This window comes from Triticum aestivum, chromosome 3A (genome assembly GCF_018294505.1).
Source record: "Triticum aestivum cultivar Chinese Spring chromosome 3A, IWGSC CS RefSeq v2.1, whole genome shotgun sequence".
Taxonomy (NCBI): domain Eukaryota; kingdom Viridiplantae; phylum Streptophyta; class Magnoliopsida; order Poales; family Poaceae; genus Triticum; species Triticum aestivum.
The window spans coordinates 184,362,534-184,377,436 of record NC_057800.1 but is presented as its reverse complement, the minus strand read 5'-3'; positions in this window follow the sequence as shown (position 1 = coordinate 184,377,436).

Sequence of the window (14,903 nt, the reverse complement as noted above, 5' to 3'; positions counted from 1 at the left end):
CGCGCGCCCCTGGGCCGAACTGGTTTCGGTCCAGGCGGGTGAGTGCGTGTGTTTTTTTCAACCTAAGACTGAAGTGGCCCTAAACAATTCAAATGAATTAATAAAAACACCACAATAATTTCTAAAATAACTATGCAATATTTAGAGCCTAATGAACATTAACTTAAGCACAGAACATTTTGAAAATATTTTCCTAATGCAATTAATGCACTTTTTGCAAATAAAATAAATACCAATAAACTCCAAAACTTCAAATAATATTCAAAATAAAATTTCCCACTCTTTTCTATTTTGAGGAAGTCATCTTATCCCCTCTCATTTGTTCTTCTCAAGTGGAAAAGATATTATTTGAATATAAAAAAACTCCATAATGCAAAGAAATATGATATGCATTGAATGATTCTATTAACATCCAAATTTAATAAAAATTGGGATGTTACAAACCTACCCCCCTTAAGATGAATCTCATCCTCGAGATTCGGGTTGGCCAGCAAAAAGGTGTGGATGGTCATGTCTAAGATCTTCCTCTTGTTCCCAGGTAGCTTCCTCCTCGGTGTGGTGACTCCACTGAACCTTGCAGAACTTCATGATCTTGGTACAAGTGATTCTTTCTGTAGTCTCAAGAATCTTAATAGGTTTCTCTTCATAAGTCAGATCGCTCTCCAACTGAATTGCTTCTAGTGGCACTGTATCTCTCAAAGGGATCTCTGCCATCTCTGCATGACACTTCTTCAGCTGGGAAACATGAAACACATCATGAACTCCTGACAAAGCCCCTGGTAATTCCAACTGGTATGCAACCTCTCCTGTGCGTTTCAGAACTCTGTATGGTCCCACAAATCGTGGTGCTAACTTCCCTTTGACTCCAAATCTTTTAATACCTCGAAGTGGAGACACTCGAAGATATGCTCTATCTCCCACTTCATAGATCACTTCCTTGCGTTTAGCATCGGCATAACTTTTCTTCCTTGACTGGGCTATCTTAAGTCTGTCACGAATCAATTTGACCTTCTCCTCAGAATCCCTAATCAAGTCAGGTCCAAACAACTTGCAATCTCCAACTCCATCCCACATCAAAGGTGTCCTGCATTTCCTTCCATACAATGCCTCGAAAGGGGCCATATGCAAACTGGCTTGGTACCTGTTGTTGTATGAGAACTCTGCGTAGGGTAAGTTATCATCCCAACTAGACCCATAGTCTAGCGCACACGCTCTCAACATGTCCTCTAGAATCTGATTGACTCTCTCTGTCTGCCCATCAGTCTGTGGGTGGAAGGCTGTACTGAACTCTAGCCTGGTACCCAAAGTTTCGTGTAACTGTTTCCAAAACTTTGAGGTAAACTGTGTTCCTCTATCTGATACGATGCTCCTTGCAACTCCATGCAGACATACGATCCTGGTCATATATATCTTTGCCAGCTTAGCACTTGTATAGGTGGTCTTTATTGGAATGAAGTGAACAACCTTGGTCAAACGATCCACTATCACCCAAATGGAATCATAACCTGAACGGGTCCTGGGTAACCCCGTGATAAAGTCCATACCAACTTTATCCCATTTCCAATCAGGTATTGGCAATGGCTGAAGTAATCCTGCTGGTTTCTGATGTTCTGCCTTTATTCTCTGACATACATCACATATTGCCACATACTCGGCAATTTCTCGCTTCATACCGGCCCACCAAAAACTTTCCTTCAAGTCCAAATACATCTTGGTATTGCCTGGGTGTATCGAATATGGTGAGTCGTGAGCCTCCTGAAGAATCAACTTCCTGATCTCCGGGTCATTGGGTACACAAATCCGTTGCTCAAACCATATGGTTCCATGTTCATCCTCACGGAATCCTTCTGCTTTCCCTTTGCTCATCATTTCTTTGATCTCAGCAATTCCTTGGTCCAACTTCTGGGCTTCTCTAATTCTTACCAACAAGGTGGAATGCACCTCGAGTGCGGCAACATAACCTCTTGGAACTATTTCCAATTGAAGGTCTCTAAGCTCATCACATAACTCCTGAGGTAAACCTCCTGCTGTAAGGGTATTAACATAACTCTTACGGCTCAAAGCATCTGCCACAACGTTGGCTTTTCCTGGATGATAATGCAGACTCATGTCATAATCCTTTATAAGTTCCAACCATCTCCTTTGCCTGAGATTCAACTCTTTCTGCGTGAAGATATACTTCAAACTCTTGTGATCCGTGTAAACATCACAACGATTCCCAATAAGATAGTGTCTCCATGTCTTGAGTGCATGCACTACAGCTGCCAACTCCAAATCATGCGTGGCATAGTTCAACTCATGAGGTCGAAGCTGTCGTGAAGCATAAGCTACAACTTTCCCTCTTGCATAAGAACACCTCCAAGTCCCTGACGTGAAGCATCACAATACACCTGAAAGTCCTTGTGTACGTCAGGCAGGACTAACACTGGGGCTGTAACCAAACGCTTCTTCAACTCTTGAAAGCTAGCTTCACACTCTTCAGTCCAAACAAACTTGCTGTCCTTTTTCAACAATGATGTCATGGGCCTAGCAATCTTGGAGAAATTTTCAATAAATCTCTGGTAATATCCTGCAAGCCCAAGAAAACTATGAATCTCGCCAACTGTGGTGGGTGCATTCCATTCCGTGACTAACTCTACCTTGGTAGGGTCCACTGCAATCCCTTCACCTGACACTACACGTCCAAGGAATTCGACTTCCTTCAGCCAAAACTCTCACTTGCTGAACTTGGCATAAAGTTGATGTTCTCTGAGCTTCTCCAAAACCAAGCGCAGATGTTTAGCATGTTCCTCCTCATTCTTGGAGTAAACCAATATGTCATCAATGAATACCACAACAAACTTATCCAGGAACTCCATGAATACTTTGTTCATCATGTTCATAAAATAGGCAGGGGCATTAGTCAAACCAAAGGACATGACTGTATACTCATAAAGCCCATACCTTGTGGTAAAAGCTGTCTTGGGTATATCCTTCTCATGAATCTTCAACTGGTGATAACCCGATCGAAGATCGATCTTAGAGAAAACACTAGCTCCTTCTAGCTGGTCAAACAAGTCATTGATCATCGGTAGGGGATACTTGTTCTTGATGGTCACCTCATTCAAAGAGCGGTAATCCACACATTCTCAAGGTTCCATCCTTCTTCTCCACTAAAAGTACTGGGGCTCCCCAAGGTGATGAACTCGGGCGAATATACCCTTTCTCTAGTAACTCCTTAATCCGTTTCTTGACTTCCTCCAAATCATTAGCAGGCATTCGATACGGCCTCTTGGAGATAGGCCCTGTGCCTGGCAGCAACTCAATCTCCCGATCTGGCGGCATACCCGGTAACTCATCCGGAAATACATCGGGATAATCCTTCACCACTGGTACTTCTTCCTGGACAACTCCCGTAAGAGAGTTCACCTGAGTCCTCTTAGGCTTAAGCCTGGATACGTACTTGATCCTCTTCTTCTCCGGGGTGGTGAGAAAAATCGATCTACTAGCACAATCAATGTTTCCCTCATACTTGGACATCCAATCCATCCCTAGGATTACATCCAACCCTTGCGATTCTAGTATAATCATATCTGTGGGAAAAACATGTCCCCCTATGTTCAAAGGCAATTGGAAACATCCCTGACTAGCCATAGACTCGGCTCCTGGGGAACTCACTAGAATGGGTGCCTTAAGAGCTATGGTAGGCAACTTATGTTTATCCACAAATCCCCTTGATATGAATGAATGCGATGCACCAGTGTCAAAAAGAATGAGTGCTGGAAATGAATTAACCAAGAACTTACCAATCACTGCGTCAGGCTGCTCATAAACCTCTTCCACATTGACATGATTCACATGTCCCTTAGTGAAAGGATTGGGCTTCTTGCCTCCAGAATTCCCATTGCCATTTCCATTTCCATTCTGCGCCTCAGGGCACTCATTGGAGTAGTGACCTGTCTTCTTGCACTTGAAGCAGGTGATGTGACTCAGGTCCTTCTTCATCGGTGTGGAAGAATTGAAATGTTGCTGATTGCCATTTCCTCCATTACCATTGCCCTGCTTGTGACCATGGTGGTTGTGTCCATTCCCTCCATGATGAATGTGGCCCCCATGGTTATGGTGATTCCCTCCAAACTTGCTAGTGCCTGATCCAGAACTCCCTGAGTACGGACTGTAGCGGGGTTTCTGTTGAACTCCCGAGTTATACTTCTCGTGACCGTACTTCCTCTTACGATTCTCCATCTGCTGGTGCTTGCCTTCAAGAATAATAGCCTTATCAACCAGCTCCTGATAGTCCGAAAATGTTGCCACAGTCAACTGAACTCCCAACTCATCATTCAGTCCCTCCAGAAACTTCTCCTACTTGGCTGCATCAATGGCCACGTCCCCTGGGGCGTAACGGGCCAACTTACTGAACTCATCAACATACTGAGATACCGTGCGTCCTCCCTGGCGCAAGCTGCGGAACTCCTTCTTCTTCAGACTCATGGCTCCAGCTGAAACATGAGCAGTGCGGAATGCCCGCTGGAACTGATCCCAAGTCACATTCTCCATGGGGTATGTGGTGGTGTAGTTCTCCCACCAAGCAGATGCCGGTCCATCCAGCTGCTGGGCAGCAAACTTCACCTTCTCTGCATCATTGCATCCTACCGTGGCCAGCTCCCTTCCTATCTTGCGGAGCCAGTCCTCTGCGACAATCGGATCCGTGCTGTTGGAGAACACGGGTGGGTTCAGCCTCAGAAAACGGGCAAGACTGTCAACCGGGGGTGGCGGCGGTGGGTTGTTGTTGTTGTTCTGGTTCTGGTTCTGAATGAGCATCTGCATAAGAGCATTCTGTTGTTGGATCAATTGCGTAAGCTCCGGCGGAAAGTTGAATCCGGGGTCACGTCTTGGAGGCATCTGATGGGTTTCAAAGTGGATGAGGAGTTAGAATAGAACAAGGCCTACCGAGTAAAATCACACTACCAATATGCACATGATAGCAATAAAACTTCAAATCACTCCAATTCAATTTCAAACAAAGAGGTTCACATGAATAATCAAACCTAAGGTAAGCCATGTCACAAGATTTGACAAGATCTTACAAATGAAATAAAACCAATCGGATAACGAAATCGAATTTCTAAACTCTCACGGTGGTATAAAATCTAACTCTCATCAGATGAGGACCAGTCAACCATGTCGACATCGGGTGTCCTTGCATCGCTCTTTGTGTCGTCATCTCCGAGCTCATCATTTTGGTCTCTCTCCTGGCTGACATAGGCACCATACGAGTGATCCTCCTGGATGTTTTCTCCCTCATCCAGCTTCTCCTCGGCCTCCTCGAGCTCAAGCTTCAGGTCGTCTATCTTCTCCTGCAGTGCGTCCAGCTCTCCTTCGTGCTCGATGCGAGCGTCCTGGAGCTCCTCCTCTAGCTCGGCCTTGCGGGTCATGAGGTTCTTGATGACGACCATGTTGTCGGACAGCTCCAGCTCCATCATACGAATGTGCTCCTCCATGTCCTGGATATGGGATGCTATCGTCTCGTCCTCCAGGGTACGCACCACATCTCCATTTGCGTCGCGGCGTCCGTACATCACGAAGGAGGTCCTCTTGAGGTCTTCGTCATACACCTCCCGAATGCGTCCGAGAGCAATGTGAGCAGCGATACCCCTGCCCAAGCCCCATGTTGCGGTATCCACATGGAAATCAATGGGCTTGGTGCGGTTTCCGAGGATGCGTCCGGGGATATGAGCATCGATCCTCCAACGTGTCTCCTCGGGCAGGGTGGCTGTGAAGGTTCCAGTGAATGTGGGAAGCCCAATCTTCAGGTGCTTCGTGATCTTCACCAGCTGCCTTCCAAAGGGCATGGTCTCATCGGGCTGCTCGAACTCAACAAGGGCGGACGACATCTACATTTTGAAAAAGAGAAGAAATTAGTATTGAAGTAGAGAAGGTACGAGACCAAAGGATATATATGGAAAATGAAAACTATAGTTTTTATCCTATGGCTTTTCTCCATTTCTATGGGTCGCGTCCTACAGTCAACGTGTGCTCTGATACCATCTTGTAGCGACCCGACTCGGTAAGGAGTCGAAGTCTCTGTGCTTACCGTGCTAGTCCCTGGATCGACTTGCTAGCACACACAGTACTCGATGAAATAACAGAAATAACACACATCTCTTTATTACATCGATAGTCCAGGAGCAATACATTTATTACAAAATAGGGCATAAAGCCAATAAGCAAATACTGCGGAAGCAAAGAAGTAAATGAGTCCAACTCCACGAGCAAGGTTGAGTGTAGAACATCGACCTATCGCACCTTAATCCTCGTCGGATATATCTGCAACGTGATAAGTTGCAGCCAAATGGGTCAGTACATTGAATGTACTGGCAAGTCACATCATAGTGTAATGAACCTACTTTTACATGCATTTGGCTGGTGGAAAGCTCTAAGTTTAGTTTTTTGCATAAAGCTAGTTTTTCCCTATTAGAAAAGATTGTTATTCTACTACTACACATTTGCATAGGATGAGTTGGCAAATCCAACTCCATCCGTCCCCAAGTTTCATTTAAAACCCAACTGTTTAATTAAAGGTGAGGAGATCTCCCGACATTTCCACTACTAGATGCTCAAGTTGTCCGTAACCGGGGACACGGCTAATCGATTAGGTTGAAACTCTGCAGAGGTTGCGCACTTTTCCCCACAAGACTCGACCACCTCCATGATCGGAAGATCGAGACATAGCCTTTCGAAAATGTTCCCCCTTAACCCACGGATAGGCCGGTACACCTACATCATTCTACATCTGCTAGCCCATCCCGGAAGGGGTCACACTAACGACTCGACTAAGCAAGAGCCCATATTGGCTTGTGGCTGCACACGTAAGCTTCTAGACATGAGAATACGATTGATCTCTTTGAGCCTGAGCGGACGGTCCACTAGTGGTGCACCACCATGGATTTCCCATGCGTGCCCCACTGTACTTCGCCACCATTCCAACAAGTTTCCGCCCAGGTAGTTCATTAATTATCTTAGGTCCTATTTACTACATTGTCACTCATACTTTACAATGTTCACTCCCCAATCCACGTCTACTTAGCGAAGCAACATAATGTAAAACGATGGCGACAATGTTATAAGGTTTAGACCTACCTCAGTGAACTACTGGGTGAAAAGCATAGTCATGCGGCATCAATTCCTACCATGCAGTCCTACCGCAAAGAACTAAGTGCATAATAAAAACATAGGTAATGAAACATGATCAAGATGCAACTTGCCTTGGTACTGCTGGCTGAATTCTAAAGACTGATAATATTCTGCTTTGCACTCCGGGCAATCTATCGCAAGGAAGATAAACAAACATAAGCAACAATCTAGAGACCAAAAGAACATGCATAGCAAAAAGTCTCGGAAAAACCAAATGAACATACAACACGCTAAGCTACTACAGAAATATTCTAAGTGCAAAACAACATAGTCCTATGGTTCAAGGAGTGATGTGAAGTATAGTGCATACTATGCATACTAGTAAAAATATTAAAGGGCAGAATCTAGTGTGTGAAAATTATTGTGACAAAGGTCCAGGTGATAGGGTTTGGCTACGGTGACAAAGTGCAAAAAGAATCAACTTGATCGGAGTTATGGTTTGAGAGATATGGCTATTTGAAGTTTGAAATCGAATCTGAATAAATCCAAATTTGAATCTAACAAAAGTTTGCAAAAACTATGCTACTGGATAGATCTAAACAATACGAAGAATTTGCCGCTGGTTTCATCGAGTTTGGATCTACGGTTAAAAAGTTATGGCTAATCTAAGATCAGGGACTAATCTGCTATTTACAGGGACTAAATGGTGAAGAAAACTACTGCAAACAGGCCCCTGGCCATCTGGCGGCTCCTGGCTGGCCGAGCAGCGTCCGCTGTAGAGACTATACGGCGAACGGCCGCCAAATAAGAAAAACAGCAGCGACGGCTAACTAAATAAAAACCGACGCTCGGTTTAAATAAAACCGCACGGTCTAAAGGAAACCGACCGATAGTTTTTAAAATAAAAACCACGGTTAACCGCGTATTGGTTCAACTAAAAAAACAACTAACATAATCTAATCTAGGCCGTTGGTGACCGATCTGATGGGAGAGGGTGGGGCGGCGGCTTACAGCGGGTGATGGTGGCCGGCGACGAGCTGAGGACGGCGGCGACCGCTCGGGTCGAACGGGGCGGCGGCTACGGCGGGTCCCGGCGTCGGTGAAGAAGATGGGGAGGTGTGGCGCGGCTTGGGCGTCGCGAAGGTGGTGTCGGCGTGCGTCGGCGACGTCCGGACGGGGCGGGGTGAAGACGGCGGCCTTCGGAGCTCCGGCGACTCCGGCGTCGACGGTGCGGTGGCTCCGACGGTACCTAGGGGCAAAAAAATGTGTCAAAACGATGCGCGTTGTCGCGGGGATCCAATTGACAAAGGGAGTAGACCTAGGGGGTGCCACAGACGACGAAATGGACGACGGAGTGGCGCGGCTCCGGTGAAATGCGAACGGCGACGACGAGCAGTATGAGCGGCGTGGGACGAAGCGAGATAGCGAGGATGGAAGAGGGGGTCCTGGCCTTTATATAGGCGAGGGCAGAGGGCACGGGAGCTGCGGATAAGCTCTATCCGAGCGCGAGGCGGTTGGCGGTTGCAGCGACGAGGCGCGGATGTTTATCCCGCGCCGTGCGGGAGGTTGGGGACGGGCTGACGAGGCGGGGCCCGCCTGGCAGTGGCAGCGGCGGTAGCGAGCGAGAAAGGGCGTGGGTGGTCGACTGGTGTGGAAGGCGTCGGGCGCTGGGCGCTGGCCTTGGGCCAAATGGCCGGCTGGCCTGGCGCGGCTGGCTGAGCACGCGCGCCCCTGGGCCGAACTGGTTTCGGTCCAGGCGGGTGAGTGCATGTGTGCGTGTGTTTTTTTAAACCTAAGACTAAAGTGTCCCTAAACAATTCAAATGAATTAATAAAAACACCACAATAATTTCTAAAATAACTATGCAATATTTAGAGCCTAATGAACATTAACTTAAGCACAGAACATTTTGAAAATATTTTCCTAATGCAATTAATGCACCTTTTGCAAATAAAATAAATACCAATAAACTCCAAAACTTCAAATAATATTCAAAATAAAATTTCCCACTCTTTTCTATTTTGAGGAAGTCATCTTATCCCCTCTCATTTGTTTTTCTCGAGTGGAAAAGATATTATTTGAATATTAAAAAAAACTCCATAATGCAAAGAAATATGATATGCATTGAATGATTCTATTAACATCCAAATTTAATAAAAATTGGGATGTTATAGAGACGCTTCTATTCCATCCGAGATCAAGTCCAGGTGGGAGACATAGAGATATGCAAGATACATACAGATCTGAATGTTGGAGACCCGCTGACTAAGCCTCTTCCACGAGCAAAACATGATCATCACGAAGACTCCATGGGTGTTAGAATCATTACTATGTAATCTAGATTATTGACTCTAGTGCAAGTGGGAGACTGAAGGAAATATGCCCTAGAGGCAATAATAAAGTTATTATTTATTTCCTTATTTCATGATAAATGTTTATTATTCATGCTAGAATTGTATTAACCGGAAACATAATACATGTGTGAATACATAGACAAACAGAGTGTCACTAGTATGCCTCTACTTGACTAGATCATTGATCAAAGACGGTTAAGTTTCCTAGCCATAGACATGAGTTGTTATTTGATCAACGGGATCACATCATTTGGAGAATGATGTGATTGACTTGACCCATTTTGTTAGCTTAGCACTTGATCATTTAAGTTTACTGTTATTGCTTTCTTCATGACTTATACATGTTCCTATGACTATGAGATTATGCAACTCCCGAATATCGGAGGTACACTTTGTGTGCTACCAAACATTACAACATAACTGGGTGATTATAAAGGTGCTCTACAGGTGTCTCCGATGGTGTTCGTGGAGTTGGCATAGATCAAGAATAGGATTTGTCACTCCGATTGTCGGAGAGGTATCTCTGGGCCCTCTCGGTAATGCACATCACTATAAGCCTTGCAAGCAATGTGACTAATGAGTTAGTTGTGGGATGTTGCATTACGGAACGAGTAAAGGGACTTGCCGGTAATGAGATTTAACTAGGTTTTAAGATACCAACGATCGAATCTCGGGCAAGTAACATACCGATGACAAAGGGAACAACATATGTTGTTATGCGGTTTGACCGATAAAGATCTTCGTAGAATATGTAGGAACCAATATGAGCATCCAGGTTCTACTATTGGTTATTGACCGGAGACGTGTCTCGGTCATGTCTACATAGTTCTCGAACCCGTAGGGTCCGCACGCTTAAAGTTCAGTGACGATCAGTATTATGAGTTTTTGTGTTTTAATGTACCGAAGGCAGTTCAGAGTCCCAGATATGATCACGGACATGACGAGGAGTCTCGAAATGATCGAGACGTAAAGGTTGATATATTGGAAGGTTATATTCGGACACCGGATGAGTTCCGGGGGTTATCGGATAAATACCGGAGAACCGGGAGGTTACCGGAACCTCCCGGGGGGGTTATTGGACCTTATGGGCCCAAGTGGAGGAAGAGGAGAGGCGGCTAGCTAGGGGCACATGGCCCTCCCAGCCCAAACCGAATTGGACTAGGGGGCCGGCCCCCCTGTCCTTCTTCTTCTCCTCCCCTTCCTCCGCCTCTCCTACTAGGACTAGGAAAGAGGGGGGGAATCCTACTTGAGTATGATTGCCCCCGTTGGGCGCGCCTCCTCCTCCTTGGCCGCCCCCTCCTCCTCTCCCTCCTTTATATATGGGGAGGGGGGCACCCCTTGGAGACACAACAATTGATCTATTGATCTCTTAGCCGTGTGCGGTGCCCCCCTCCAGCATAATTCACCTCGGTTATATTGTAGCGGTGCTTAGGCGAAGCCTTGCGACGATAGCTTCATCAACATCATCACCATGCTGTCATGCTGAAGAAACTCTCCCTCGAGGTCTACTGGATCGTGAGTTTGCGGGACGTCACCGAGCTGAATGTGTGCTGAACGCGGAGGTGCCGGACGTTCGGTGCTAAGGAGGTGCCGGACGTCACCGGTCTACATCAACCGCGTTGTTATAACGCTTCCGCTTAACGGTCTACGAGGGTACGTGGACGATACTCTCCCCTCTCGTTGCTATGCATCACCATGATATTGCGTGTGCGTAGGAATTTTTTTGAAATTACTACGTTCCCCAACACCTATTTCGCCGGTACCTCTGTCCAGCCAGAGGCACCGGATAATCTGCTAGAAGAGCTGCAAGGCTCTTCCATTATGGAGGAACACCGTATCCTTATGGGTACGGTGGTTGAGAGGGTTCAGTCTGTCAAGAGCGGACTGACCGAAGCCTGCACCAGCCTGCTGACAGGCTTTGAGGTAAGCGATGCGAAAGAGAAGATCATAGTATAGACAGTGTAGCCCCTGAGACATTGTCCGGTGTTCGGAAAGAAAAGCCGGACAGAGGATCGAGTAATTTTTGCATGAAACTAACTAAATATGTCTTATGAACACGGGCGTCGCTGCTGGCCGCCACCTCTCATGCTGCTGAGGTCTTCGGACTAAAGTAGAGTCTGGAGCAGGCCGAAGAAGAGCTCCGCCTTGTGAAAAGGCAGCTGGAGGACAAGCAAGGTATGTGGAGACTTGCTGTATATTTGTAAAGAATAAATGATGTATATTGATTGTAGTGCCGTGATATTTGTAGGAGCGGCGACTGAGGTTGAAACCCTCAAGAAAGCGTTGGCCGAGGCCGAGGAGAGGGTGGCGAAGGAACGAGCCGTCCGGAAAAAGCATGAGGCCAGGGTCAGGGAGGTCCAGCAGGAGCTCCAGGACGCTTTGAAGAAATACGAGTCCTTGGAGCGTCAGCATGTGGACCAAGAGTCCGAACTTGAGAAGGCCCGCCAGAGCACACAAGAGGCTAGGACCAAAGCCCAAGGCGGCCTCCAGCAAATCCAGGAGGCCAAAAAGATCACGTCGGGTAAGGCTTTTATTATGCAAATCAAGTATGTGAAGAAGAGGTATCTCTTACTAACCCGGATTTGGAGTTCTCCAGGGGCGTTTGCGGATCTGCCGCACAGCGTTTCTAACGCTGCTGAATTCTTCCAAGCCGGAGAGGGGAGCTCGACGGAGAAGCTGTTCTGGTCGCAATACCTTGTGCCAGAACATCCGGTGCCCTTGAGCAACCAGCTAAAACAGCTGGTCGAACTGCATAGGGTGGTCGAACTGGCCATGAAGGACTTGATAGTCCGGCTGTGGCCAGCCGAAGTTATACCCAGCAGGTACTTCGGTGTCGTGAAGCGGCTAGTCGGCGCTTGCCCTTGGCTTGACGCCATCAAGCGGTCGGTTTGTATCGAAGGTGCACGGATGACCTTCGCCTGTGTCAAGATGCAGTGGGCGAAGATGAATGCTGCCACAATTGCGACCAAAGGACCGCCCGTGGGCAAGGAGTACCGCATGCCCGAGCGATACTTTAGTGAAGTCCTTGAGGGATCCTGCATTGTGGCGGAGCAGTGTACGAAGGATGTAATCTTAGAATGAATATTGTCTCGCCCTGTAACAAGTTCAGCTATGTAATATAATGTTTGTTTAATATTTTACCTCCCGTGCAGCCGTGTTTATGAAATTTTGAGAGTTGGCTAGTCATCGGCTTCAGCCCCCATGTAGGTAGTACAGGGATGTTCGGGATGGAATCTAAACACTATTGATACAATTTGTTTGGTCCTTAAAGGAGGTTTTTAGCGCAACGAACCAGGCAATCAGACTATGTGGCTTTATCACCCTCACTTAGCCACAGGAGTTCTATAATGAAAATTTAGGCGCAACCCCTAGTATCCGAACTAGGGTACTATAAACACATGATCGGGTAAAAAGCCGATTCATCGCATAATGCGGAAAAATCACTAAAGATTTGAAACCTCCGAAGAGCTGACCGGCTCTCGCCGCATCATGACAGTCAGTTTTCAGCTTTCTCTACTGAGGTGCTCATCTGGATAAGCCATGACATAATCACAGTAGTTCTCCCTCTACTACCCTAGCTGATATAGCGGAACGTAAGGTAGTAAGCACAGGAGCCGGGCAACCCAACTATTGACCAAAGACATTATTCGGAGCCAATGCATATAATGCTAAATTCGAGGTGGCAAACTATGTTGTAGAAAGTGTTTGGACTTTGTTGCCGTATTATGGGTCGTGATGAAGCCCCTAGCAGATTAAAGCGTACTGAAGTGTACAGTCGCAACGTTGAGAAAAATCATCAAAGAAAAAGGAAAAAAGGGTAGTAAGCTAGTGCCGCAGAAGTTGGGCCATGAACTGTTTTCATTATAGTTTGATTAATACAGCAAAGCGTATTTGTACAAGTGGTGCAATAATAAGCCGGGCTATTTAACATGCCACAGCCAAGGGAGAGCTGCGTGCGGGTCCTGAAAGCAGGTAGAGTGATCGTTAAAGAGACCATCTAAGAATTCCTTTGTACGCTAGTGCTTCTTGCCATCTTGGTGTATCCATCCTGCCAAGAGGACCGATGATCAGGTCGTCAGAAGAAACCTGCAGAAAAAGACCTAAAAGGGATAAAAAGGAAAAATTGGAAGTATGTGTGTCCAGGAGCGGTCTTGCCGTATTATGGATCACAAGATAGATATGCCTCCATGCGGTGTGCTCCTCGGTACGGAGGGAGCGTTCCGTGTTTCCATTGACTGTTGTGACACCACGTGGACCAGTCATCTTCAGCTTAAGATAAGCGTAGTGTGGCACCGTGTTGAAGCGTGCAAATGCGGTTCGTCTGAGCAGTGTGTGATAGCCGCTGCGAAATGGGACGATATCGAAGATCAGCTCTTTGCTTCGGAAGTTCTCCGGAGATCCGTAGACAACCTCTAGTGTGATTGGGCCCGTACAGCGGGCCTCTACACATGGTATTACTCCTTTAAAGGTAGTCTTTCTGGGCTTAATTCTTGATGTATTAATGCCCATTTTGCGCGTTGTATCCTGATAGAGCAGGTTCAGGCTGCTACCACCATCCATGAGGACTTGCGTGAGGTGAAATCCATCAATGATTGGGTCGAGGACCAGTGCGGCTGAACCACCGTGATGGATACTGGTCTGATGGTCCCTGCGATCAAAAGTGATCCGACAGGAATACCATGGGTTGAACTTTGGGGCGACTGGCTCCATCGCTTAGACGTCCCGGAGCGCGCTCTTGTGTTCCCTCTTGGGGTTGTGGGTAGTGTATATCATGTTTACCGTTTTAACTTGGGGGGAAACTTCTTCTGTCCCCCTGTGTTCAGTGGCCGGGGCTCCTCGTCATCGTCCTCGCTTTGCGACCCCTTCTACTTGTTTTCGGCATTTAACTCATCGGCCTGTTTAAAGACCCAACAGTCTCTATTGCTGTGATTGGCTGGTTTGTAAGGAGTGCCGTGTATCTGGCATGGGCGATCGAATATGCGGTCCAAGCTAGATGGTCCCGAATTGTTCCTTTTGAACGGCTTCTTCCACTGGCCGGACTTAGAGCCGCCGAATCCGGCGTTGACCGCCGTGTCGTCGGTATTATCACTGTTGTTTCGACGCTTGTGTCTGTTGCATTGGGGCTTGTCATTGCTATTTTTGGCTTCCGCAGTGCCAGGTTCACTTGCACTGTTATTGCTACGGGCTAACCAGCTATCTTCTCCCGCGCAAAAGCGGGTCATAAGTGCCGTAAGGGCTGCCATGGTCTTCGGCTTCTCTTGGCCGAGTTGTCGGGCGAGCCATTCATCCCCGACGTTGTGTTTAAAGGCCGCCAAGGCTTCGGCATCTGGACAGTAGACGATCTGGTTCTTTTTAGTTAAGAACCTAGTCCAGAGTTTCCTGGCTGACTCTCTGGGCTGTTGAATTATGTGACTTAAGTCATCGGCATCCGGAGGT